Here is a 26,827-nt window from a genome sequence, read left to right on the forward strand (position 1 = left end):
TTAATAAACATCCCATGTTTTAAGTATATAAAATTGAGATTTGGCATTTAGTATGTGAGGAAATGAGGGGAAAATAAAAATTAGGAGATGGAGGTTGGGGTTATAGCTGTTTTTGTTAACTTTTATTCTGCAAATCATTGAAAAAATAGAATTTTAAATAAAAAATCAGTTTTTCTATGTGTTACAGAAATAACTGACCATAATAGTTTTCTTTGCATTTCAGTAGTTTCGACCCCCCCCCCCTCAAAAAAATTAAATAAATAGATAAAATTTCTTGCTCCGTGGCGACCTTCACGTCGGGGAGTTCCGGCAAGAAATTCTAACCACTTTCACCCCTGCATATACAGTACAGTATATACTGTATACCATGACAAACCATACCACTCCATATATTTATAATTGGACCTCTCCCTTAATGTAACACCATATATACATTTAACATGACAAAACATATCACTCCATATATTTATAACTGGACCCCATCCTTAATGTAACACCATTTATACCATTAAAAAATATAATACTTGATCGTACAAACAACTCTGAAAATTATACCCAATTTGTAAATTAACATATGGCTCACTTGGATTAAAAAAACATGTTTCCCCCTGTTGAGGATGTAATAAATGTGTCAGCTTCAGGAATTTTTATCTCAACTGCGCACACTTGCTGCAACAACAGGCTGCCAACCGCGTTTACCAAGGGGTGCTTGTGTTTGACAGATGGTTTAGCACGTGCTCAACATTTTTGAACAGTGTATTGTTTAATCAAGATAATCAAAGTGCAATACAGATCAAAAGTGTGACATGAAATGTAAACTTGAATTTCACTGATCATTTTACGTATGACATACACTGTGTGTACATGTTCATGGATGTGTGTGTGTGTGTACAGTGCCAATGGGTTTTCCCATTGGCAGTGTACCAAATACGTGTTCTCCCCACTGTATATATATATATATATTAGGGCTGTCAAAATTATCGCGTTAACGCGCGGTAATTAATTTTTTAAATTAATCACGTTAAAATATTTGACGCAATTAACGCACATGTCCCGCTCAGACAGTATTCTGCCTTTTGGTATGTTTTACAGCAAGGTTTTTTGTGCTGTCTAACAGCGAACTCTTGTGGTCGCTTTGCGACATGGTTTATTGCTTTCTTGCCAGTTCAATATGGCTGCACGACGTCTCGGACTGACACCTACATTGTAATGTGCTTATATGATCCTTGGACAAGATTTGTCCGTAAGTATGGTTGTTGTAAAGAATGTACATATTATGTTAGTAAGCGAAATGTTATATTTTTTGTATGAGACGCTTTTTGTTTATGTTTAGTGAACCTGTATAGCGTGCTAAGCTAACGTTGTTGCTAATGCAATGCTTGTGTACTTTTTTTTGTAGTTTTACTACGGTCTAAAGAGGACAATGTTTTGAACCCATTTTATGAATAAATCAGATGAAAAAGGAAGAAGTCTGATTATTAAGGCATCGTTCACTAGCTGTCTAGCTTTGGGAAAAGTAGACGCTTCGGAGTGAGGACAGCATAGACAGATTTAAATGACAATAGAGTGAAATGCCCACTACAGTCCTTATTGACACGGCTCAGAGAACAAACGGACCCAATAATGCAGTGCTCAGAGAAGATTTATTAACAATGGTTCTGAGACGAAGAAGTCTTGGCCCTTGAAGGCTGTTCGAGCAGGGGGGGACGAGCAAGGCGAAGGCCCAGGCAGGATGCGTCTAGATCCGGTCCTGTAGCAGGGTTCAGGTCGCAGAGAAAAGGCAGAGGTACAGACGAGGAGCAGGCTAGAGGCAAAAATCCACAAGGTCAAAAAGTGTATCAAAGGCAGAGGCACAGACGAGGAGCAGGCTAGAGGCAAAAATCCACAAGGTCAAAAAGTGTATCAAAAATCCGGCAAGACAAGGTAACTAGAAACACTCGTAAGTTGCAGTGAAGGCTAACAAACTCGCAATGGAGCAGAGGGCTGTGTGTGCTTATGTAGGGAGGCTGTGGTAATGACCAGGTGTGCTGGACAGGTGTGTGGAATGAGTGCTGATGACTGAGGGGGAAAAAAAGGAAAAAGTATACAGGCCTGCTGTGGGGCTCTAACAGAACCCCCCCCCCTAGGGACGGACTCCGGACGGACCAGGCGCGTCTGGGTGGAGTCGGTGGAAGTCCCGAATGAGGTCCGGGTCCAGGATGTGAGAGGAGGGGACCCACGAACGTTCCTCGGGGCCATAGCCCTCCCAGTCAACGAGGTACTGGAAACCACGACCCCGCGGTCTGGATTTCAGGAGTCTGGTCACGGTGTAGGCCGGGCCGCCGTCAATCAATCGAGGAGGTGGAGGAGGCGGCGTGGAGGGAACCAAAGGGCTCACACAGACCGGTTTTAGTTGTCCAACATGAAAGGTCGGATGGACCCTCATGGTCCTGGGGAGTCGCAGCCGTACAGCCACCGGGTTGATGATTTTGGAGATCGGGAAGGGGCCAACAAACCGGGGAGCTAGTTTGCGGCTCCCAACCTTAAGAGGGAGATGTTTGGTTGACAGCCACACCTTTTGACCCACCTCGTATGTCGGGTTGCTCGAGCGATGACGATCTGCCATCCTCTTCATACGGGCTGTGCTCCTGATGAGACTGGCTCTGGCTTGGCTCCACACCCTCTTCTTGCGGCGGATCCACAACAAGGCAGAGGGTACTCGTGTTGGTGTCTCTGTCTGTGGGAACAGAGGGGCCGGATACCCAAATACAACGTGAAACGGGGAAAACCCCGACGAAGAGCATGGCAGGCAGTTGTGGGCAACCTCAACCCACATGATGTTTTGGGCCCACGTAGTGGGATGTTTGGAAACCAAACAACGCAGAGTGGTTTCCAAATCTTGATTCATTCTCTCCGCTTGCCCGTTGCTCTGAGGATGGAACCCTGAGGACAGACTGACTGTGGCACCAATGAGCCCACAGAACGCCTTCCAGAAACGAGCCACGAATTGTGGCCCTCTATCAGACACTATGTCTGATGGAAAGCCGTGGACCCTAAACACCTCGTTGAGCAGAGCGCTGGCCGTCTCTTTAGCTGTGGGCAGTTTTGGGAAGGTGATGAACCTGACCATCTTCGAAAACCTGTCCACCACCGTCAGAATGGTGGTCTTCCCCTGCGAGGGTGGTAGTCCGGTGACGAAGTCCACCGAGATGTGCGACCAGGGTCGTGTCGGAACCGTCAAGGGGAGCAGCTCGCCCGCAGGTGGCCTACGAGGTGTCTTGTTGGTGGAACAGACCACACACGCCGCCACATAATCCCTGACGTCTCTCCTCATGTGCGGCCACCAAAACTTCCGGGCCAGGAGAGCAAGGGTGCGTCTGGTCCCCGGATGTCCTGCAAACCGGGAAGCATGGCTCCAGTGAATGACATCCCCTCGGAGGCCCTGTGGCACAAACAGCAAACCCGCGGGGGTACCGGGCGGGTTGGTCAGTCCCTTGGTGGCCTCTTGGACCTTCTTGATGATCTGCCACTGGAATCCTCCCGCCAAGCAAGATTTTGGAAGGATTGGTTCTGGGTCCTCCACACGTCCCTCTGAGGGAAACACCCGGGAAAGGGCATCGGGTTTGGCATTCTTGGCACCGGGTCTGTAAGACACAACGAAATCAAAGCGGGTGAAAAACAAGGACCACCTGGCTTGTCGGGCGTTGAGCCTCTTAGCGGTTCTGAGGTGCTCCAAATTCCGGTGGTCGGTCCACACCATAAATGGCTGTTCAGCCCCCTCTAGCCAGTGTCTCCATTCTTCAAGGGCCACCTTAATTGCCAAAAGTTCACGGTTTCCAACGTCGTAGTTTCTTTCTGCGGCTGTGAGTTTCTTTGATAGGAACGCACATGGGTGCATCTTACCGGTGAGGGGTGAGCGTTGGGATAAGACTGCGCCGACTCCCGAGTCTGAAGCATCGACCTCGACTATAAACTGGATAGTCGGATCAGGGAATCTGAGGATTGGAGCAGAGGTGAAAAGGTGTTTGAGCCTGCAGAAGGCCGCCTCAGCCTTGGGGTCCCACTGAAAGCGACACTTGAGTGACGTCAAGGAGTGTAGCGGTGACGCCACCGAACTGAATCCTCTTATGAATTTTCGGTAGAAATTTGCGAATCCCAAAAAACGCTGTACCTCTTTACGTGAACTGGGCCTGGGCCATTCATGGACGGCTCGAACCTTTTCTGGGTCCATGCGTATTTCCCCTTCAGCGATGACAAAACCTAGGAACTGAACAGATGGCTGGTGAAAAATACATTTCTCTGCTTTGACGAACAGGTCGTTTTGTAGCAGCTTTTCCAGGACTGAGCGGACATGAATGATGTGGGTCTCCAGGTCAGAGGAATAAATCAGAATGTCATCCAAATAGACGAAAACAAACACGTTCAGAAACTCCCTCAAAACGTCGTTGACTAATGCTTGGAAGACAGCTGGGGCATTAGTCAGTCCGAAAGGCATGACCAAATATTCGAAATGGCCTATGGGAGTGTTAAATGCAGTTTTCCACTCATCTCCCTCCCTTATGCGGATAAGGTGGTACGCGTTGCGCAAGTCAAGCTTTGTGAAGACCCGCGCACCCTGAAGCATTTCAAAAGCAGAGGACATTAATGGTAGCGGGTACCGATCCCGGACAGTTATGTCGTTAAGCCCTCTATAATCAATGCATGGACGGAGGGACTTGTCCTTCTTCTCGACAAAGAAGAATCCTGCGCCTGCAGGAGAGGAGGATCTCCTGATGAGCCCTGATGCCAATGACTCATTTACATACTTTGTCATTGCCTGGGTTTCCGGGCCTGATAAAGAGTACAGGCGACCCCTGGGTGGTATTGAGCCCGCGTGTAGGTTTATGGCGCAATCGTGTGGGCGGTGAGGAGGGAGGCTAGTGGCTTTGGATTTGTTGAACACCTGTTTGAGGTCATGGTAGCAGGTGGGAACCTTATCGAGGGCCGGGAACTCTGCTTGTTCGTCTTTTTGCGCGATAAGTGTGGTAGAAGCAATCTGGGTCTTTGCCAAGCCATGTGTTATGCAAGTTCTGTCACATGATGGACTCCAGGAGATCACCGTCCCGGTGTCCCAGTCAATGTGGGGGTTGTGTTTCTTCAGCCATGGCAAGCCGAGAACAAGTGGTTCGTGGGGTGAAGTGTAGACATGAAAACTGATATTCTCGACATGACTAGGGAATTCCATCTGAATAATGGGTGTGCGGTGCGTTACCCGCCATAATGGGCTTCCATCCAGAGCCACGGCTTCTAGAGGTGAAGACATCCTGATGAGCTGCAATCCAAGTCGATTGGCCAGGTCCATGTGTAACAGATTGGTGTCTGACCCTGAGTCGATCAGGGCTTTCTGCCGGAGAGAGAAGACAGGTGAGCTTAAGACCACAGTGGGTTGGACCCGAGAGGTTATGCCTAAAGAAACAGTGCGACTGATGGACACTTTATGTGCATAATCATGCCTCTTGTTGGGGCATTTGACAGCAAAGTGCCCAGGTTCCCCACAGTAAAGGCAGAGCCTAGCCGAAAGACGACGACTGCGCTCTGCAGCGGACAGCCTAGCTCTGCCAATCTGCATTGGTTCTCCCTGGGTGGGGGATGCGGCCTCCGCGATACCTCGGTTAGCTGTGGGTCCAACAGATGGACTGACGGGATGGGGCATCCACTGGGTATATTGGTCCGACACTTCTATGGCGGTGCCAATGACCTCGTCCAGCGTCGAAAAACGGCACCTGAGCGCTATCTCCCTGCCGATCTCTGGGTTAAGCCCAGTCTTGAATGACGAAATTAGGGCTTTGTTGTCCCAGCCGCATTCCACCGCCAGGGAGCGAAACCGGCTGACATACTCCCTGATGGGTTCTCCGCCTTGCCTCATCTGAAGGAGGAGAGCGCCAGCTTCCTGTTCGCGGAGAGGGTGGTCATAGATCTTTTTCAGCTCGGCTGCCACATGTTCATATGAGGCCAGCAGCGGGGAATTCTGTTCCATTAGGGCATTGAAATAGCCCAATGGTGCCCCCTCCAGGAGATTGGCTAGGAAGGCAATCTTGGCCGTTTCCCGGGAAAAGCGACGGGGCTGAGACACAAAAATTAGCTTCAACTGGTTAAAAAACATTCTGCATGTTGCCGGGTCACCTGAGTATTTCGTAGGTGGTGGGATGTTGGGCTCTGGCCACACTGGTGTTTCCTCTTCGGCAGCGGGTCGGTTGTGGAATGAAGCAGCCATGTGGGAAAGCTGAGACACGCTCTGGGCCAGAAGAGACAGGAGCTGCTCATGCTTGTTTAAACGCTGGCCTTGGTTGTTGACGGCCTGTTCATACAGGGAAGAGCCTGCTGGGTCCATGTTATGGCGAGTTTGTTCTGACACGGCTCAGAGAACAAACGGACCCAATAATGCAGTGCTCAGAGAAGATTTATTAACAATGGTTCTGAGACGAAGAAGTCTTGGCCCTTGAAGGCTGTTCGAGCAGGGGGGGACGAGCAAGGCGAAGGCCCAGGCAGGATGCGTCTAGATCCGGTCCTGTAGCAGGGTTCAGGTCGCAGAGAAAAGGCAGAGGTACAGACGAGGAGCAGGCTAGAGGCAAAAATCCACAAGGTCAAAAAGTGTATCAAAGGCAGAGGCACAGACGAGGAGCAGGCTAGAGGCAAAAATCCACAAGGTCAAAAAGTGTATCAAAAATCCGGCAAGACAAGGTAACTAGAAACACTCGTAAGTTGCAGTGAAGGCTAACAAACTCGCAATGGAGCAGAGGGCTGTGTGTGCTTATGTAGGGAGGCTGTGGTAATGACCAGGTGTGCAGGACAGGTGTGTGGAATGAGTGCTGATGACTGAGGGGGAAAAAAAGGAAAAAGTATACAGGCCTGCTGTGGGGCTCTAACACTTATGTACCGTATGTTGAATGTATATATCCATCTTGTGTCTTATCTTTCCATTCCAACAATTTATTTTACAGAATATATATAATTTACAGAAAAATATGACATATTTCATAGATGGTTTGAATTGCGATTAATTGCGATTAATTACGATTAATTAATTTTTCAGCTGTAATTAACTCGATTAAAAATTTTAATCGTTTGACAGCCCTAATATATATATATATATAAATATATATATATATATATACATATATATACAGTATAGATACATCAACTTAGTGGGGCAAATAAGTATTTAGTCAACCACCAATTGTGCAGGTTCTCCCTCTTGAAAAGATTAGAGAGGCCTGTAATTGTCAACGTGGGTAAACCTCAACCATGAGACAAAATGTGGAAAAAAACAGAAAATACCATTGTTTGAATTTTAAAGAATTTATTTCCAAATTAGAGTGGAAAATAAGCATTTGGTCACCTAAAGACAAGCAAGATTTCTGGCTGTCAAAGAGGTCTAACCTCCTCTAACGAGGCTCCACTCGTTATCTGTATTAATGGCACGTGTTTTGACTCATTATCGGTATAAAAGACACCTGTCCACAACCTCAGTCAGTCACACTCCAAACTCCACTATGGCCAAGACCAAAGAGCTGTCGAAGGACACCAGAGACAAAATTGTAGACCTGCACCAGGCTGGGAAGACTCAATCAGCAATAGGTAAAACACTTGGTGTAAAGAAATCAACTGTGGGAGCAATTATTAAAAAATGGAAGACATACAAGACCACTGACAATCTCCCTCAATCTGGGGCTCCATGCAAGATCTCACCCCGTGGCTTCAAAACGATAACAATAACGGTGAGCAAAAATCCCAGAACCACACGGGGGGACCTAGTGAATGACCTACAGAGAGCTGGGACCACAGCAACAAAGGCTACTATCATTAACACAATGCGCCGCCAGGGACTCAAATCCTGCACTGCCAGACGTGTCCCCCTGCTGAAGAAATAACACGTCCAGGCCTGTCTGCGGTTCGGTAGAGAGCATTTGGATGATCCAGAGGAGGACTGGGAGAATGTGTTATGGTCAGATTACACCAAAATAGAACTTTTTGGTAGAAACACAGGTTCTCTTGTTTGGAGGAAAAAGGAATACTGAATTGCATCCGAAGAACACCATACCCACTGTGAAGCATGGGGGTGAAAACATCTTGCTTTTGGGTTGTGTTTCTGCAAAGGGACCAGGACGACTGATCTGTGTAAAGGAAAGAATGAATGGGGCCATGTATCGAGATATATTGAGTGAAAATCTCCTTCCATCAGCCAGGGCATTGAAGATGAGACGTGACTGGGTCTTTCAGCATGACAATGATCCCAAACAAACACCCAGGGCAACAAAAGAGTGGCTTCGTAAGAAGCATTTCAAGGTCCTGGAGTGGCCTAGCCAGTCTCCAGATCTCAACCCCATAGAAAATCTGTGGAGGGAGTTGAAAGTCCGTGTTGCCCAACGACAGCCCCAAAACATCACTGCTCTAGAGGATATCTGCATGGAGGAATGGGCCAAAATACCAGCAACAGTGTGTGAAAAGCTTGTGAAGAGTTACAGAAAACGTTTGGCCTCCGTTATTACCAACAAAGGGCACATAACAAAGTATTGAGATGAACTTTTGGTATTGACCAAATACCTATTTTCCACCACGATTTGCAAACAAACTGTTTTTTTAAACCAAACAATGTGATTTTCTGGTGGGTGGGGGGGTTCCCACATACAGGCCTCTCTAATATTTTCAAGTAGGGGAACTTGCACAATTAGTGGTTGACTAAATACTTATTTGCCCCACTGTACACACATATATACACGTATATATAGGGAGAGAGAGCGATTTCTCGATGATACACCCTACTCTGCATCATGACAGAGAGAGGGAGAAAGAAAGAAAGCAGTTCAAGTGGATGTTGTATTTGTGGAAGATATTGCCGATGGGAGTAAGATGTGTGATGATGAGGATGGGCCGGACAGAGCCCTGGAGCATATGTGCTGAATGAGGATGGCCTGTGGGTGAATGATGTAAGTTGAATCAACTAAGAGCAAAACCCACAAAAAAAAACATCAGGTAAAGCCGTCCTTAGCAAAAGCCCAGAAAAGTTTCTCTTGGGAAAAAAACTTTTTATACAAGTCCTCATCAGTTAATATTCACTGATAGTGGCTCATGCTCTTGGTCATTTTTTGACTCATTCGAGACTCAACTTATGATTTTGAAAAACTTCGAATTATACAATTAACTATTGGGAAATAAACATACAGGTATAGCCTCATTACTTTTTGTGTCTGTCCCATGGTTAAAAATGTTCCCCCCTGTTAGAAATGTAATGAATAGGAAATTTCTGTCTGAATCGTGCATGCATGAACCAACCACCTTTACCAAGGTGATAGGGTATGACAGATGGTTTAGTACATGTGTTGCATTTTGAAAGATGGTAAATTGTGTTATACTTGTATAGCGTTTTTCCACCTTTCAAGGTGCTCAAAGCGCTTTACACTACATTGCCATCTACCTAGTGGTGACGCAGCTCCAGGGGCAATGTGTGGTTCAGTATCTTGCTCAAGGATACTTAGGCTTGTTCATCAGTGCACAGAATCAAACCCACAACCTTTGGGTTGGGGGACAACTACTCTACCACCATCCCCAAAGAGTTCTATCATATTAAAACACACACTCACTTGCTAAAATACACATTAAATACTGACTGTTAAAGTGATCCTCAAACACACCTTTTTTTCCCCCCTAAACCAGGGGTCGGCAACCCAAAATGTTGAACGAGCCATATTGGACCAAAGAAAACAAAAAAAAAACCAAATATGTCTGGAGCTGCAAAAAATTAAAAGCCTTAAATAAGCCTAATAATGAAGGCAACGCATACTGTATGTATCTGTATTAGCTATAGTAGCCTACTATCAAAATGACTAAGTCGGTTAAAAATACATAATGAGCCTTTATGATTTAATGTTTATTTTCCCTGCAGTGCATCCAACGCACCACTTGACTACGCTTTGTATTAGAGATGTCCGATCAAGTCATTTTCAAAGTATCGAAATCGGCAAAAAAATATTGGACATGCTTTTTTTTAATATATATATATATATATTTTTTTTTTTAAATAAAATCATTTTCTAGTTGTATTTAACGTTGCAGACATAATATGTTACACTCATCCAGAGTCTTTAGTTTAGGCTTAAGGTAGGGTTATCAAATTTATCCCAATAACGGCTGTAATTAATTTCTTTTAAAATGTATCACATTAAAATATTTAACGCAATTAACGCATGTGCTGCACGACCCACTCATGCATTGTCGCATTCAATCTGTAATGGCGCCGTTTTACCTGTATATAGAGCTATAAGGCAGCATAAAATGAGTATAGTGAATTTTAGCAGCCTTTGGAGCCTTTTTTTTTTAATTGGCTAAAGCCTTACAATCCCTCTCTTCTCCCTGCGATTAGAAATATTGTGGGAAGCAATGTGGGGAAGAAAGCTAGTAATTGATCTTTTTCTTAACACCCTATGTTATTTCCCAACGCAGAGAAGATATATCAATTGGTATCACTACGTACAGTCATGGTTGCACTTCCCATCATGCATTTGGGCAGAACAGTTAAAAGGCTACAGTATCATTTACTGAAAGCTCAACAAATACAATAGATGGCAATATTTAGTCACAATATAAAAAGTCACATTTATCCTTTAAGAATTACAAGTCTTTCTATCCGTGGATCCCTCTCACAGAAAGAATGTTAATAATGTAAATGCCATCTTGAGGATTTATTGTCATAATAAACAAATACAGTACTTATGTACTGTATGTTGAATGTATATATTCGTCCGAGTTTTATTCATTTTTATCTTAATGCATTGCCAAAATGTATATGATCGGGAAAAATTATCGGGAATGATTGGAATTGAATCGGGAGCAAAAAAAAAAAGCAATCAGATCGGGAAATATCGGGATCGGCAGATTCTCAAACTAAAACGATCGGGATCGGATCGGGAGCAAAAAAACATGATCGGAACAACCCTACTTTGTATGATGCCACCTCAAGTTTAACCTCATTACAATATTAATGAATTGTTTCATTGCTTTTAAAAAATTATAGAAATGCAATAATGAAATCCAATTTTTGATGTCATTTTTATTTTGAAAAAAAATGGAATGTGCATAACATGCCCCTTATATGGGCATGTCTTTGATTGTTTTTTTTTTTCTTTTTATTATTATCTCGGTGTTGTTTTTGAAGTCTGCAAAACGGTGTTCTGATATGTTGATGAATGTCTCCTTCATGTACTCACCATCTGAGAACGGTTTTCCACTTTTTATTATCTCTCGGGTTGCAACAAAACATGCAGCAGTATAGTGCAGTTTGGCGATGCAATTGCCTTCTTTAATCTATTTTTGTGCTCCTCTATGTTCTTCAGAAATACTGAAATCACACTTTTTCTCTCATTTCCAACTGTGTACTTGGCTGCTGGTTTGTTTACAATAGCCACCTGCCTGGCATCCCACCCTGCTGATAGAAATGTGTGTCTCAGGCTATGACACAAATCTTCGTTGACAGAAATGTTGAAATTTAATATTTATTCTACACATTTTTACAGCATCGGAAAATGTTAATATTTGTGTCATTTTGTCCTCCTACAGAAACCTTATCAAAACAAAAAATATATTTCCCTCACCCATCTTTTTCCATTTTTAAACATTTTTGAAAATGCTCCAGAGTGCCACAAGGACGGCGCTAAAGAGCCAAATGCGGTTCTCAAAACACGGGTTGCCGACCCCCGCCCTAAACAATTGCTAAATAAAAGCATACATTAACCTGGATGCACTGGTTTTAGTACAACGTGGGGAAAAAAAGGCAATTATTGTGAAGACTCGGGTGATACAAATAAAGCATACTTAAAATGTGACATTGCTCGAGGTTAGGTTTCGCTGAAACTTCATGGATTTAATTAATTTTAAAGTATATTTTACTAACTTTTAAGTCTTTTATTTTTCAAAGTGAAACTGTTTTGCATGCTTTTTTAAAGTAATGATTAAAGATACACGATAATATCGGTCACCGATAATTATCGGCCGATAATGGCAATTATGATGTCACACAGATAATACAGATAATAAAAAAATTCAACCGATAATGCAATCCAATAATTATATACTTGATTTAGCCTCCAAATGTGCGCAACCGAAGAATTCAGCACGCCGCCTCCTCAACCCCTCCCCTCTCTGAAGCCCCTGAGGGAGGAGGGGTTGAGGAGGCGGAGTTACGAGACAAGAAGTAGTTGAATATTATGGCGGCTGTTACTAAAAAAACGACGCTCTCGCCATCTGCGAAACATGTACCGTAGAAGTTCCATGAGGCAGAAAGAACGCGTCCTCAATCAAAACCACTAACCCAGCAGCCATTTAAAACTGCATCACAAAGAATTTTGGAACAAATACGAGGCTGCTGCTAGCAGGAATGCTAAAGCTATTGTAAACACTAAGTTAAACTACAGGGCTTGTGACGATACAGAGTCGGGCTGTTTGGGAATGCAGCCCAAGGCGGGTGGTAAATTCGCATCTAAGGCTAAACACCGGCACTACTGGAGACCGATAGTCGGCAAGTAGCCGTCTTCCGACGGAGCCCGCCGCTCTGGCCAGTCCGGCAGGCCGCCGCCGCCTCGCCATAGGCGGGGCGGGCCGAGCCCGGTTCCCCGGCCTCTGGACCTCCGGCGAACACCCCGGTTTCTCGAGCGTTCCCCCACGGCGTGCGAGCAGAGCCAGGACCCGAATACGCCGCGGCGAACCGGCCGGGGCGGGCGGATTATCCGGTACGAATGTAGCTGCCGCCGCCGCCGAGACAAGACACAGTTTTTTTTTTTTTTTTTACCTTAATGACCCGAGAACCAAAGCCCTGGATAAAAGAAATAATGCAGTTTATACGACCACGATTCTTCATGAAAAAGTGATGTCCGGTAAGCAAGCTTATCATGACGGCACAGTGGTTATAAGATAATTTAAACATGGAGAAAACGAAGTCAGCCAGTCAAGAATGCATTCAGAATGTGAAATGACGAGCGGTCAGATGACTTTGTAACGCTGCCTTTATTTTCGGCTTAATAAAACTCAGGCACAAAACAACACGCACGCGGATGCAAGCTCCAACTCCGTCCAAATAGTACTGCCGTGTAGCAGTTTAGCTGCTGTAACGCAAATGTCGTGAAAGCCGCAAATGTAAACAAAGCGCTGCAGAATGGGTACATGACATCTCGCTCTTTTGAGGTAATCATTTTCACAGTGTGCAACAAAGCATATAACATTAGCAATCACGTTTCAAATTATTTAACTTATTTCTCTGCTCAATTACAGTCACAGGAGATAATCAAATTCTTAAATCAATATTCTGTAGCCACAAATATTATTCAAAATCTTTCCTTCTTCAAGTTTTTTTTTTTTAGGATTAAGTATAATAATGTATTGCTTAAAACAAGGCTGTTAAGATTATTTTCAGCTAGCTATTTTTCTTCCAAGAAATCTGAGAGAAATACACTTGAAGCGATGGCAGATAATTTCACTTAATGCCAATAGATTTACACTTAAAACTGACTAGTTTTAAGGAGGTGTGTTTTGCAGCGGATTAATGTTATATATGTTAGGAATGGCTTACTTTTAAACACATTTTTGTGCAACTTAGGTATTTACTCTGTAAGTAATTGTTGCCAAAGGTTTACCATTACACAATGTCAGACAATCTGTCATTATTTAGATGTTTGAATTGACGACTTGTTCATACTTTATGTTGAAAAAAGAGCAATAAATTATATTTTTGCACAGTAATATTTTCTTTTGTGTATACTTTAAAATTTTACATAAATCTTTTAATAGAATTATCGGCTTGACATTATCGGTTATCGGTTGGAATGAGGAGGAAATTATCGGTTATCGGTATCGGTTGAAAAATGCATTATCGTGCATCACTAGTAATGATAACTAATCAAATTTTACAGTCTTGGTACGCAGAAAGTAAACGGAGAGTACCGTATTTTTCGGATGAAAAGTCGCACCTGAGCATAAGTCGCACCAACCACAAAATGCGCAACAAAGAGGGAAAAAACATACAAGTCGCACCGGACAATAAATTGCAATTTTAGGGAAAATGTATTTGATAAAATCCAACACCAAGAACAGACAAATTAAACTAAAAATAGAGAACAACAGGCTGAATAAATGTATGCTAGCGTTACGCATAAAAAACGAAAGGTTTACCAAACCATTAGTGTCACTCCAAATTACTAAATCCAATGAAATATTCATCCTGTGTCACTGGATTAAAAAAAAACCAAAAATCACAAAGTCCGTGTTGCCCAACGACAGCCCCAAAACATCACTGCTCTACAGGAGATCTGCATGGAGGAATGGGCTAAAATACCAGCAACAGTGTGTGAAAAGCTTGTGAAGAGTTAGTGAAAACGTTTGGCCTCCATTATTGCCAGCAAAGGGTACATAACAAAGTATTGAAATGAACTTTTGCTATAGACCAAATACTTATTTTCCACCATGATTTGCAAATAAATTCTTTAAAAATCAAACAATGTGATTTTCTGGGTTTTTTTCCACATTCTGTCTCTCATGGTTGAGGTTTAACCATGTTGACAATTACAGGCCTCTCTAATATTTTCAAGTGGGAGAACTTGCACAATTAGTGCTTGACTAAATACTTATTTGCCCCACTGTAAAGGTCGTTTGCAGTCAGAACAATGGAGAAAAATAAAAAAAAACTTTCTTTCCTGCACATAGGTTGTTGTTTGTCAAATAATATTAGATGGCAATTAATGGATTGCAAAACCCCAAAGGTATTTTCATATCGCTCTGGACATTTGTCACTGATGTATTGTTATGACAAACTAGCCTATTATTTAGATTATTTAGAGCTTTCCTGGTCCTAAATTTTCCCATGTCTCTATTGGTAGTTATCAAGGGCCTCAGGCTGTTAACAATAAACAGAGAAAATCACAAAAATGCCTAGTAGAAAGCTATATATTATATGGTGTCAAATATCACTCCTATATCCATGGCTTAGCACTCCAATGTGCTACTAAATGACTGTTTCCTAAAATTGCCTTTTTTATTTGTTCTGCATGACGAGATGAGGATTTAAAATTAAAAGCTGTTAATATGATACTATACTCTGAAATGGGGTCAAGGAGTATGGAAAATCAATGGGTGGTTGGATGCAACATGTCAGCATTGTGCAGCAAAACATTGTGATCTGTGTACAGCTGTAACAATCACTCGAATAATTCGAGTAACTGGATTTTAAAAGTTGATCTTTTCGTTGACTACTTTTAATGCGGCACAGCACGCTGACATCACGTGCGTACAGGGCAAAGACACAGGCGGCGGACATATTTGATTTCAACCATGCATGAATATACCGTATTGGCCCGAATATAAGACGGCCCTGATTATAAGACGAAGGGGGGGTCCCTTTTTCATGACTCAAGTTTGAAAAAAAGACTTTTTGAACACCAAATTATTTTTTATACAGAAAATAATTACAGTACATCTGAAACAAATGATTATAACAATATATCTGAGAGAAAAAGCATGTTATTTTGCCTCATTCAAATCTTAATATCTGAACATTAAAATATGTAAAGTTAAGTGCAATCACATTCGTAAAGGAATGGCTTCTGGTTTCTGTAATGTAAATAAACCAATCTATTGTGATAAAACAACAAAATTGCAATAACTGCATTAACCATCAAAGTGAAGTCTAACTGTAACTGTCGTCTTGAAACAAATCTGAATAAGGAAAAACATTGCAATAAAATAATGAAAACTGGTTAAACATCAGAGTAGCTGAGAGTTGTCATGACAGAACATCGCTTCAATGATATCTGGCGCCATCTAGCGTCGGGAATGGGTATAATGTCTAGACCGCGAATATAAGACGACCCCCACTTTTTCAGGCTAATTTCAATGCAAAAAACACCGTCTTATATTTGGGCCCATACGGTACTAGTAGAGGTAAAGACGAAGAAGCCGATGAAGGCGACAAGAAAGGTACCAAGAAAAAACAGGAAATGTCAAAAGTGTGGGAGAGTGGACACCAAGGCGAACACTGTTTCATGTATTCACTGTAAGACAGCACTTGCATAACACTACATCACGTATTAGATGATGGCAGCTCCACCGAAGGCACTCCGTTTACTCCGAGAGCAGAGGAGCGATACTCGGGACAAGGTAAAATTAAGTTAAGGTAGCGCTACCAAATAAGATTACCGTTACTTAACCTTGCTAACGTAACATTAGCCCTGCGGATGGCTAAGTTTCTGTCGATGCGCGGGTAACGTGTCTTCCATACAGGCTTTATTTAATCTGTAAAAATACAGCGCTGTGGAGTGATGAGGGTGTACGCCAATTTTAGCTCAGTAGTCATTGATGGATTAAACACCAAGTAGCACTGATGCCTAATACTGGTATGCTCTAATACAGCAGGTATCATACATTTATTTTGAACACTGTAAAAACTCAAAATCCTATCAGGACTTACAATTCAGACAAACTTAAAACTTAACTACAGCTTAAAAATAGCTTGACAAAAATGGAAATTCAATTGAAACACTTTTTAAGTGATGTGTGTCATCAAGCGTAATGACATTTTTAGGTAAGAAATATCAAATTTCTTTTAAAATATCTTAAGTTTTTTTTTTTGAGTGAAAGCAGTGAATTTGTTGGCTTTTTTCCACATCTAAAATTCAATTGTTGGCTGTTTTCAACAATGTACATCTCAAATAAAGATATTGTCTAAAAATAGATCAATATTAGGTGAAATGTCTTGTTTTCTCATGTGTTTTTTGTGTTTTACACACACACACACACACACACGTATATATGTATATATATGTGGCAGAAAACACTAAGGTGACTTGAAGTTCCGCTCTGAGACCCCCAATTTGGCCAAATTTCAAAATTGTCCGATATGCACGTGTGGTACATCATTTGAAAGCTTAAAATTTCAATTTTCTAGGAGAAGAAAAATTTTGAACAGGAGGGCATTTTTTAAAAAAAATAAATACAAATTTTTACACCAAAACCCTACCTGGAGGCGAGAGTAGAATTAAAGACGCCATGATTTTAATGAGATATTATCGCGTACTTACCTCATTTCGATCCAGAAATTCCATGTAGCGTGTGTCACCGAGTGCCAAGACACATATGTGAAGGGCCACAGCCGTATTTTTTGCAGATTTTATGGGTGAAACATGGTCATATAACAAGGGTCACGATGCAGAAATCGCAGACATCAAGGGGTGGTCAAGATGTTCTTTTTCATATATTTACAATTTTAAACGTTTTTTTTTTTTTCCCAATTTTTCTTTGTTTGGATCGATTATTTATCATCTAAAATATTGGTGAAAATGCGACAGTAATGAAAAAAATACAATTAAGCAATATTAATAAATAGAGATGTCCAGATCGATCGGGTCGGATCACGTTATTTTCAAAGTATCGGAATCGGCAAAAAATATTGGCCATGCCTTTTTTAAATATATATATATTTTTTAATTAAATCGTTTTATAATTGTATTTAACCCTCCAGACATAATATGTTACACTCATCCAGTCTTTAGTTTAGGCTTAAGGTAGGGTTATCAAATTTATCCCGATAACGGCGGTAATTAATTTTTAAAAAAATGTATCACGTTAAAATATTTAACGCAATTAATGCATGCACTGCACGACCCACTCACGCATTGTCGCGCTCAATCTGTAATGGCACCGTTTTACCTACAGGGTGACCCAAAAAAAAGTTTACACTCAGTTGACTGCTTGTTTAAAAGCCATTGAAACATATCTAAATAGGTTGTCATGCTTAAGTGATTCATTAAGGTCACTCAATGCAGCTGGTAATCTCTCGTCCCTACAATTCCTTTGCTTCTGCTGAAAATGAAGAAAACTTTAGCTGTACCTGAATTGCTGCGTGCCAGTCTGATACCTACTGAGACTGCAGCAAATCTGAGAATATCCAGATGTGCAGTCTACAAAGTTAAAAAGAAGCTGAAAGATACTGGAACAGCCTCACGAAAACCTTTGTCTGGAAGTGCTGATCTGTGCGGACCAAAAAGTTGATTGACAAGGTGATATGTGGCCACCCCAGAGTCCAGATCTCAATCCCCTGGATTATAGCATATGGGCAACTGTGGAGGACAGTGCCTGTAAGAAGCCACAAACTTCTGTGGCAGCCTTGGAGAGGTCCATTGTTAGATCTTGGGAAAAGATGACAGCATCCTACATAAAGCAGCGTTCCGCAGGCTGTTGTGACACTTAAGGGAGGACACATTGAAAAATAGAGTGTACTGTACATGGTCTTTACAATAATGTATAATTTGTGATTAAATTCTAATTCTAAACTGAATAAACATGGCATTTAAGTTGTATTATGGCAGTGTAAACTTTTTTTGGGGTCACCCTGTAGAGAGATAAAAGGCAGCGTAAAATGAGTAGAGTGAATTTTGGCAGCCTTTGGAGGCTTTTTTTAATTGGCTAAAGCCTTACAATGCCTCTCCCTACCATTAGAAATATCATGTGAAGCAATGTGGGAAGCAAGGAAGCAATTGATCTTTTTCTTAACACCTTTTGTTATTTCTCAACGCAGAGAAGATATATCAATTGGTAGCACTACGCACAGTCATGGTTCCACTTCCCATCATGCATTTGGGCATGGCTACAGTATCATTTACTGAAAGCTCAACAAATACACTAGATGGCAATATTTAGTCACAATATGCAAAGTCACAAGTCTTTCTATCTGTGGATCCCTCTCACAGAAAGAATGTTAATAATGTAAATGCCATCTTGAGGATTTATTGTCATAATAAACAAATACAGTACTTATGTACTGTATGTTGAATGTATATATTCGTCCGAGTTTTATTCATTTTTTTCTTAATGCATTGCCAAAATGTATATGATCGGGAAAAATTATCGGGAATGATTGGAATTGAATCGGGAGCAAAAAAAAGCAATCGGATCGGGAAATATCGGGATCGGCACATACTCAAACTAAAACGATCGGATCGGGAGCAAAAAAACATGATCGGAACAACCCTAGTTATAAGGTAGATATCCGTGACTTTTTTACAGAAGCTAATTTTTTCATTGTGACGTAATTTGTTTAAAAGTTTAAAATATGTGAGTGAATAATTTTTTAAAGTCGTTTTTTTTTTTTTTTACTAAATATTAGACGTCAATTATTGATTCTAAGCTAAAAAAATTACAGACATTTCGAATAATAAATACGATTACTTACCTTCTTTTTATGGCTAGGTTGAAACAAAAGCGGTTGCCCGACGTCTACGAATGGGAGTTTCCAGCGTAAAAACAAACAAATTAAAAATAGTTCCGAGACTTGATTCGCCATGAATCTGCTATGGCAGCATAGGTATAGACATGTTGTTCTATCAAACACAACAGTTCTTTAGGCTTAAAATACAGCAGTTTATTTAAAAGAGGGGTGCAAGAGCAGAAACTGCTTTTTCAGCCTTGTCTGTGTTTTCTGCCATGTTTTATTCGATTACTCGATTACACGATTGAATTTTCAGTAGAATACTCGATGACTAAAATATTCCATAACTGCAGCCCTAGATCTGTGCAAGAAGACTTAAAAATGGGGTAAATGTCCCATCCCTGTGGTGTTGGAAAAATGTGTTGTGTAGAAGGTGGGTACACCTTTACTTAGCAAACTGTTCTAGATAACCAGAGGTAATTCAGCAACAATTAACACACTTGCATGTTAATAAGAAAAAACATACAATACTCCTTACGGGTTATAGGGGAGCCAAAGCCCAATGAAGTGCACCTGAGTTCAAATTATAAACAATTTGATGGTCTTTGATTTGTGGCCAAACTTATCACTTTCTTAACCCTTTAATGCCAGCAATATGAAGCAATCATCAGAGAATCCCAAAATTAGAAAAATAAGGTCCTAATGAAACCTTTTTTACAAATTCGTATAAGAAAAGTCAAAACGAATATGTGTAATAAGCGCTCAGATATCTATAACCCTTGTTAATCCTGTTTGTTTTTTTCATGGAACCTGCAGATGAATGTTTTGACTTGCATCCATCATTTTTTTTTTTTTTTCAATTTTCAAAAAGAAATGTCAAAATTCTGAATTAGTCTCAAAATCATGAAATTTTAGGTGTATCAAATGTGATACATTTGGCAATGTAGGGTTAAACAATACTTTTTTGATTAAAAAAAAAAAAAAAAAAAAAACTGCCTCAAAACATTAATACCCTACCCTCGATAGGCACTTTGCATAAAGTGGGTGCAGAATTTGTGTCCTTGATGCAAACGAATCTGTTAGAGACAAGAGCGATGACCCATATTGAAACCTCAATTGACCAGTATGAGGGAGCCAATCACAGACTTGGGGTTTTCTCTCAAGACTTGCCAATACCAAAATGGTCTGCTTTTCTTCCACTTGAGTGTGCTTAAATCTTGAGCCCAGAGTAAATTATGTGATTGTGAATGGGCTGATTACTCAATTAATTGATTAGTTAGATATCAAAACAATCATTTGATGTAGGCCTCAATTAGTTCATTACTTCAAATCTGGTATGATTAACATTATTGCAAAAAAACAAAATGAAGCCTATCCACTGAAAGAGAACTAGCCTGCAACCTGAGGCTCACAACATAATCCTATTGCTGGGCAAAACAAATCTAAGAAAACAAATTAACTGTAAATAGAAACAAATCGAGTACACATACAAAGCACCCAAGCCAGGAAGTTAATACAGTGGCGTCCAAATGAAAAGCCGGCGGGAGCACTGGCAAAGAATGTTATTCTCAAAAAATGTGGATGTACCGTATAAAAGTGGAATAAATATGCAACGGCCTCCTGAAGCACAGATACATTACAATCATTCTTGAGAGGCTCACCTTCATTTTTTTGGTCATTTTTCAGCGCCACAGTCAGATTTTTTCCCCCTCTGCTATCTGTTTTTTTTTTGTTCAAACTCTCAAACTCTGTTTGACTCCATGGCGGAATTGGATGTTGCAAGTTAGACCCTTGAGCCTAGCTGCTGAGAAAGCAGTTATTGAGTTTTAAAAAACCTCAGGAGGGCTGGGAACGTGTCCAAATCGATTGCTACTTTGAAGAAAATCTACTCGCTCTCATTTGGCAAGCTTAGCTCCAAGGATGGCATTATAAAGAGTATAATTCCGGTTGTCTACCTGTGTCCATCATTTCAGAGCCTTTTAATTGTGGATACCCACCTGGAACAGTACAGCAGTTCATACACTGCCATAATGTTTATGTCAGAGAGCTGAAATGTACAAAAGGTATCCCTGAGTGGGAATAGGGTTGTTTACTAGCTCCAGTTCAATATGGATCACAATGTTGCAGATAGGTGTATTTTGTGTATCTCATGCTTGACTGCAAGGAGACTCACCATACTAACATACAGTACACATGAGCGCACATATAGTGAACTGCCATCCACCCTTCAACTCACCGTCTTACATCCAATTGAGAATTCTGGTCTGACAGATTTTCTGTAAATGTCACACATCAACATTATAAAGACAACGTACATTGACTACTGAAGTCGAGTAAAGTCAGGTTTATTTATATAGCCACAAATCATCAAAAACATCCTTATGGATGAAGCCCATAAACTTGAGATTAAAACATTTAAATACAGTCCCTGACAAAGGTCTTGTTGCTTATCCATTTTGTAGAAACAATTGCTAACAACCTGACTTTTAATTACTTAACTGGTTTCAGAAATGGCTCATATGAAAGCTAAGACCCTCCCAAATGATGTTAAATGTACAAAAATACATTTGTTTCACTGAAAAAAAAGATTTACCATTTAATGAAGACATAAAGGTCAAATTTTGGCAAGACAAAAGTTTTGTCGCTTACAGAAAGTAGTGTGAAAATTGAACAAAAAATTTACTTCAAATACAAAAATAAGTTAAATAACTAGGGCTGTCTAACGATTAAAATTTTTCATTAAGTTAATTACAGCTTAAAAATTAATTAATCGTAATTAATCGCAATTCAAACCATCTATAAAATATGCCATATTTTTCTGTAATTTATTGTTGGAATGGAAAGATAAGACACAAGATGCATATATAATTCAACATACGGTGCATAAGTACTGTATTTGTTTATTATAACAATAAATCAACAAGATGGAATTAACATTTTTAACATTCTGTCAAAGCAATCCATGGATAGAAAGACTTGACAAGTTATAGGAATTTTATATTAAAACCCCTCTTAATGTTTTAGTTTTAATAAAATTTGTAAAATTTTCAATCAAAAAATAAACTAGTAGCCCGCCATTGTTGATGTCAATAATTACACAATGCTCATGGGTGCTGAAGCCCATAAAATCAGTCGCACCCAAGCGCCAGCAGAGGTCGACAAAACTCCAAAAAACACAAGTAACAAGTGGACATTGCACTGTGCTGTCATTTTAATCTGTTTGAGCGGGGCATGTGCGTTAATTGCGTCAAAAATTTAAAAAATTAATCACCGCCCGTTAACGCGATAATTTTGACAGCCCTATACATAACATAAGCAAATTAAATAGTGGTGCTGTGAGATCCAAATTTAATATTTTGTATGACTTCCATGGGCTTGAAGGACTGCATCCATGCGGTTCGGCCAGGATTCATACAATTTATTGATGAAGTCATCGGGAACATCAAAGAAAGCAGTCTTGCATGCCTCCCAGAGTTCATCAACATTCTTGGGTTTCATCTTCCATGCTTCCTCTTTCATCCTACCCCAGACATGCTCAATGTTGTTCATGTCTGGTGACTGAGCTGGCCAGTCACGTAGGATTTTGATCTTCTTTGCCTTGAGGAACTTTGAGGTAGAGATTGAAGTATGCGATGGAGCACCATCCTGCTGCAGAATTTGTCCCTTTTTATGGTTAGGAATGTAAGAGGCAGCTAAGATTTGTTGATATTTCAGACTATTTATGTTGTGGTGCAAAAGGATGGACGCTGGAAAAGTGGGAATAGGTGGATTTTTCAGATGAATCTTCCATTGAATTACACCACAGTCACTGCAAATATTACAGGAGACCTACTAGAGCCTGCATGGATCAGAGATTCACTCAGAAAAAAGTGAAGTTTGGTGGTGGCAAAATCATGGTCTGGGGTTATGGGGGTGTGCAACAGATCTGCTTTTTTCTGTGAAACAAATGTATTTTTGTACATTCAACATAATTTGGGATCTTAGTTTTCACATGAGCCATTTCTGAAACCAATTGAATAATTTAGATTATTAGCAACTGGTTCTACAAAATGGATAAGCGACAAGACTTTTGTCAGGAACTGTAATACAGTAGTATTACCACATGAATTATTATTGGTATCGGTACCTAAATTTTCGGACTATAAACAGCTCCCCCTCATTTTGAATCCTGCATCTTATAGTCCAGCACGGCTTATTTGTTGAGTTATTTGGGTTAATAGGTAACACTTTTTATTGGACAGCAGCGTCATAAGATTGTCATAAGATCGTCATACTTATGACATGACACTGTCATGGGTATTATTTAATGCTTATAACAGATGTAATTAAGTGTCATCCGGCAAATTTTGTCACTAACTCCATTTATGTCCATCTTGGATCTTTTACATCCATTCAAAATTTAGATAATTTGCCGGATGATACTGAACGAGATCTGTCATAAGCCTTCATTAAAGCAACACTAGGTAACTTTTCATCCTTTATAAAATATTTTCATAACATTTGTGACAACATGTCGACTGTCAACTAGTTGAATGACCTCTTTTATAGCTTTAGGGGGTCTGTATCGCTTTCAGCGGCACTAATAAACTTCGAGGGGGGTGGCAGGAACCCTCCCACACAAAAAAAAACACTACAAATGTGCTGACTGCTTTATGGAATATGTCCATTCCCCCTTTCCCCATTCATTATAAAGGTGGAAGTCGATGCAAATGCTTTAGCGCGAATTCTGCAAAGTCGGCAGAGCAACAAAAAAGACAAACATTTTTGACTGAGGAAGGAAAAAAGGGAGGCTACCAGGATATAAAGAATGGACATTGGCCTGGCTTTCACTCGCTGGTGTGATGCCCCCGCCCATAACTGAACTGACAAGTTCCGGTGGGGTGGGGGAGTTAGCCACACTAAGCCACACGGTTGCTAACTTTCATATGCTATTGGTTAGCCTCAAATATCGATTACCTTATAACTATTCATCCTTCACACAGCCGCTGGAAACAGAAATGTTGTTTAATCCATCTGCAGGCGACTAATTTTCTCCCAATTTGTGAGCTGACTATTTTTACGACTACTCAACTAATCAAATATATATATATATATATAAACTTTTTTTACTGATTTAGCAATGAAATTTTTGATAACGCTTATTAATTCACAAAAACATTTTGGAACACTTAAATTCTTCATTAAAGTACAAATAAACATGTACATAACAATAAATCACAAATAAACAATGAGGTCAAATGCTATTAGCATTTACTAGTGCAAAAGAATGGAATGTAAACAGATTTAGAACACTGACTTCGCCTTTCCAACATCATTCAAAACAATTCTTTAAAAAAATATCTAGCATTAATATTATAGTATACTACTATACTTTATATAACAGTATTTTAATCATTGCCAATCAGATTTTTCATACAGGGTTACATTTTAAAGCTATTCTTATTGTAGAATCTGAATTCTGTAGTATGTGGGATTAACTCCAGAAATCGTTATTTATATGACAAACATGACATGCTTTTATTTTGAAATCTTCACCGGAACATTCGCTTCCCCTAACAGTAAGCTTTACACTCTGCAAAAAAAAAACTTTTTTATTCATTGCATGTGGCATCAGTAAACAATTTTAAACCTTTTAACCGCAAGTTTGCAAGCTGCTTTTACACATGCGCGTCCTGTGTAAATCCCGGACATTATACTGGGACGCAATCCAGTTAATGTCCGTGTCAGTTGACCCGGGTAATTACTGTCCGACATAAGGGCAACTTGTTTAAATCCTGGGATTTAACCAGAGTTCAGCGTACGTCTGAAAGGGGCTCAAGAAACAAACATATTATTTATTCCACTGACGAGTCGTATCGATGTGTGCGCGCGCGCAGCATTCCACCCTGGACTCAGTTGTTCGTTCAATTGGCTGACATACTGATATGTGATCAGCATAGATAGTTGGCTGTGATTGGTTCAAATGCAAATGTTTTCTGGAACTATTACAAAAAAACAAAAAAAAAGGTTGTTGAATTGATGCGATTAAAAAGTTGAGCAGATCTTAAAGAGAAAGCAAAGAGCTGTAGATGGTAATTTTAGTTTATTAGCTCTGATTGGGAGGTTCAGAACCTCTTCCATATTAATGTGCATATTTGGACTTATTTTTTATCATTAATCATTTATTTCCTTATCATTTAAAAGAGTCAATGGTTGTGTGATCTTAAATATACGTACATTCCATTCAATTTGTACTTTTTTTTTTGGTATGTTAATTATGTATGTATATGGCGGAAAAAACTCAGGTGACTTGAAGTTCCGCTCTGAGACCCCCAATTTAGCCAACTTTCAAAATTGTCCGATATGCATGTGTAATACATCATTGGAAAGCTTAAAATCTCAATTTTCTAGGGGAAGAAAAATTTTGAGCAGGAGGGCATTTTTTAAAATTTATATTTTCTAAACAGCAAAACCCTATCTGGAGGTGAGAGCACGCGAGAACAGAATTACAGACGCCATGACTTTAACGAGATATTATCATATACTTGTCTTGTTTTCATCCAAAAATTCCACGTAGTATGTATCACTGAGTGTCAAGACACAGCTGTGAATGGCCAAAGCTGGATTTTGGGGTGTTTTTATGTGTGAAACATGGTAATATAACAAGGGTCGCGATGCAGAAATTGCAGACATCAAGGAGTGGTCGAGATTTTCTTTTTCATATATTTTCCCTTTTAAACGTTTTTTTTCAACTTTTTTTTGTTTGGATAAATTATTTATCATCTAACATATCGGAGAAAATTGGACTCTAACAAAAAAATACAGTTATAACGACAGTTATTAGGTAGATATCCGTGACTTTTTTACAGACGCCATTTTTTTCATTGTGACACAATTTGTTTAAAAGTTAAAATATGTGAGTGAATAATTTTTTTAAGTCGTTTTTTTTTTTTTTTTTTTTAAACGAAATATGAGACATCAATGAATGATTCTAAGCTAAAAACGACAGACATTTTGAATAATAAATATAATTAATTACCTTTGTTTTATTGCTGGGTTAAAACAAAAGCGGTTGCGCGACGTCTGTAAACGGGGGTTTTCAGGGTAAAACGGACAAATTAAAAATAGTTCGGGGGCTTAATGTGCCATGAATCTGCTATGGTAGCATACAGACATATTGTTCTATCAAACACAACCGTTGTTTTAGATTAAAATACAGCAGTTTCTTTTAAAGAGGAGTGCAAGAGCAGAAACTGCTTTTTCAGTCTTGTCTGTGTTTTCCGCCATATCTTTAATATTAAGAAGAAAGAAAAAAAAAAACTCAATGTTGACATCAACATCATCCGCTTTAATGTTTTCAATTTTTATGTCCACCTAAATTGAGGTTTTGCATTTATATGTGAGTGAATGAGGGAAAATGAAAATTAGCAGATGGTGGTTGGGGTTAGTTGTGTTTTTTTAACTGTTATTTTGCAAATCATTGAAAAAACACTCATTTGAATCACGTATGCCTTGCCACAGTAAGTGTAATCCAGTAGCCTAATGCATATGTCTGATGTAATTTATTATATTAATAATTATTATTAATATTATTATTTTCTTAACTATTGTTGCTCTTATCTCAAGTATATCATTGATTTTGTCTGA

At 40.1% G+C, this 26,827-nt stretch overlaps 1 protein-coding gene across 4 annotated transcripts in view; it reads right to left on the minus strand.

Moving 5' to 3' along the window:
• Nucleotides 1-26,827, minus strand: part of slc2a9l2 (solute carrier family 2 member 9, like 2) — a 216,479-nt gene that overhangs the window by 52,523 nt on the left and 137,129 nt on the right. The window lies entirely within an intron of this gene.

Source organism: Corythoichthys intestinalis, chromosome 9 (assembly GCF_030265065.1).
Source record: "Corythoichthys intestinalis isolate RoL2023-P3 chromosome 9, ASM3026506v1, whole genome shotgun sequence".
In the NCBI taxonomy this organism is placed as follows: domain Eukaryota; kingdom Metazoa; phylum Chordata; class Actinopteri; order Syngnathiformes; family Syngnathidae; genus Corythoichthys; species Corythoichthys intestinalis.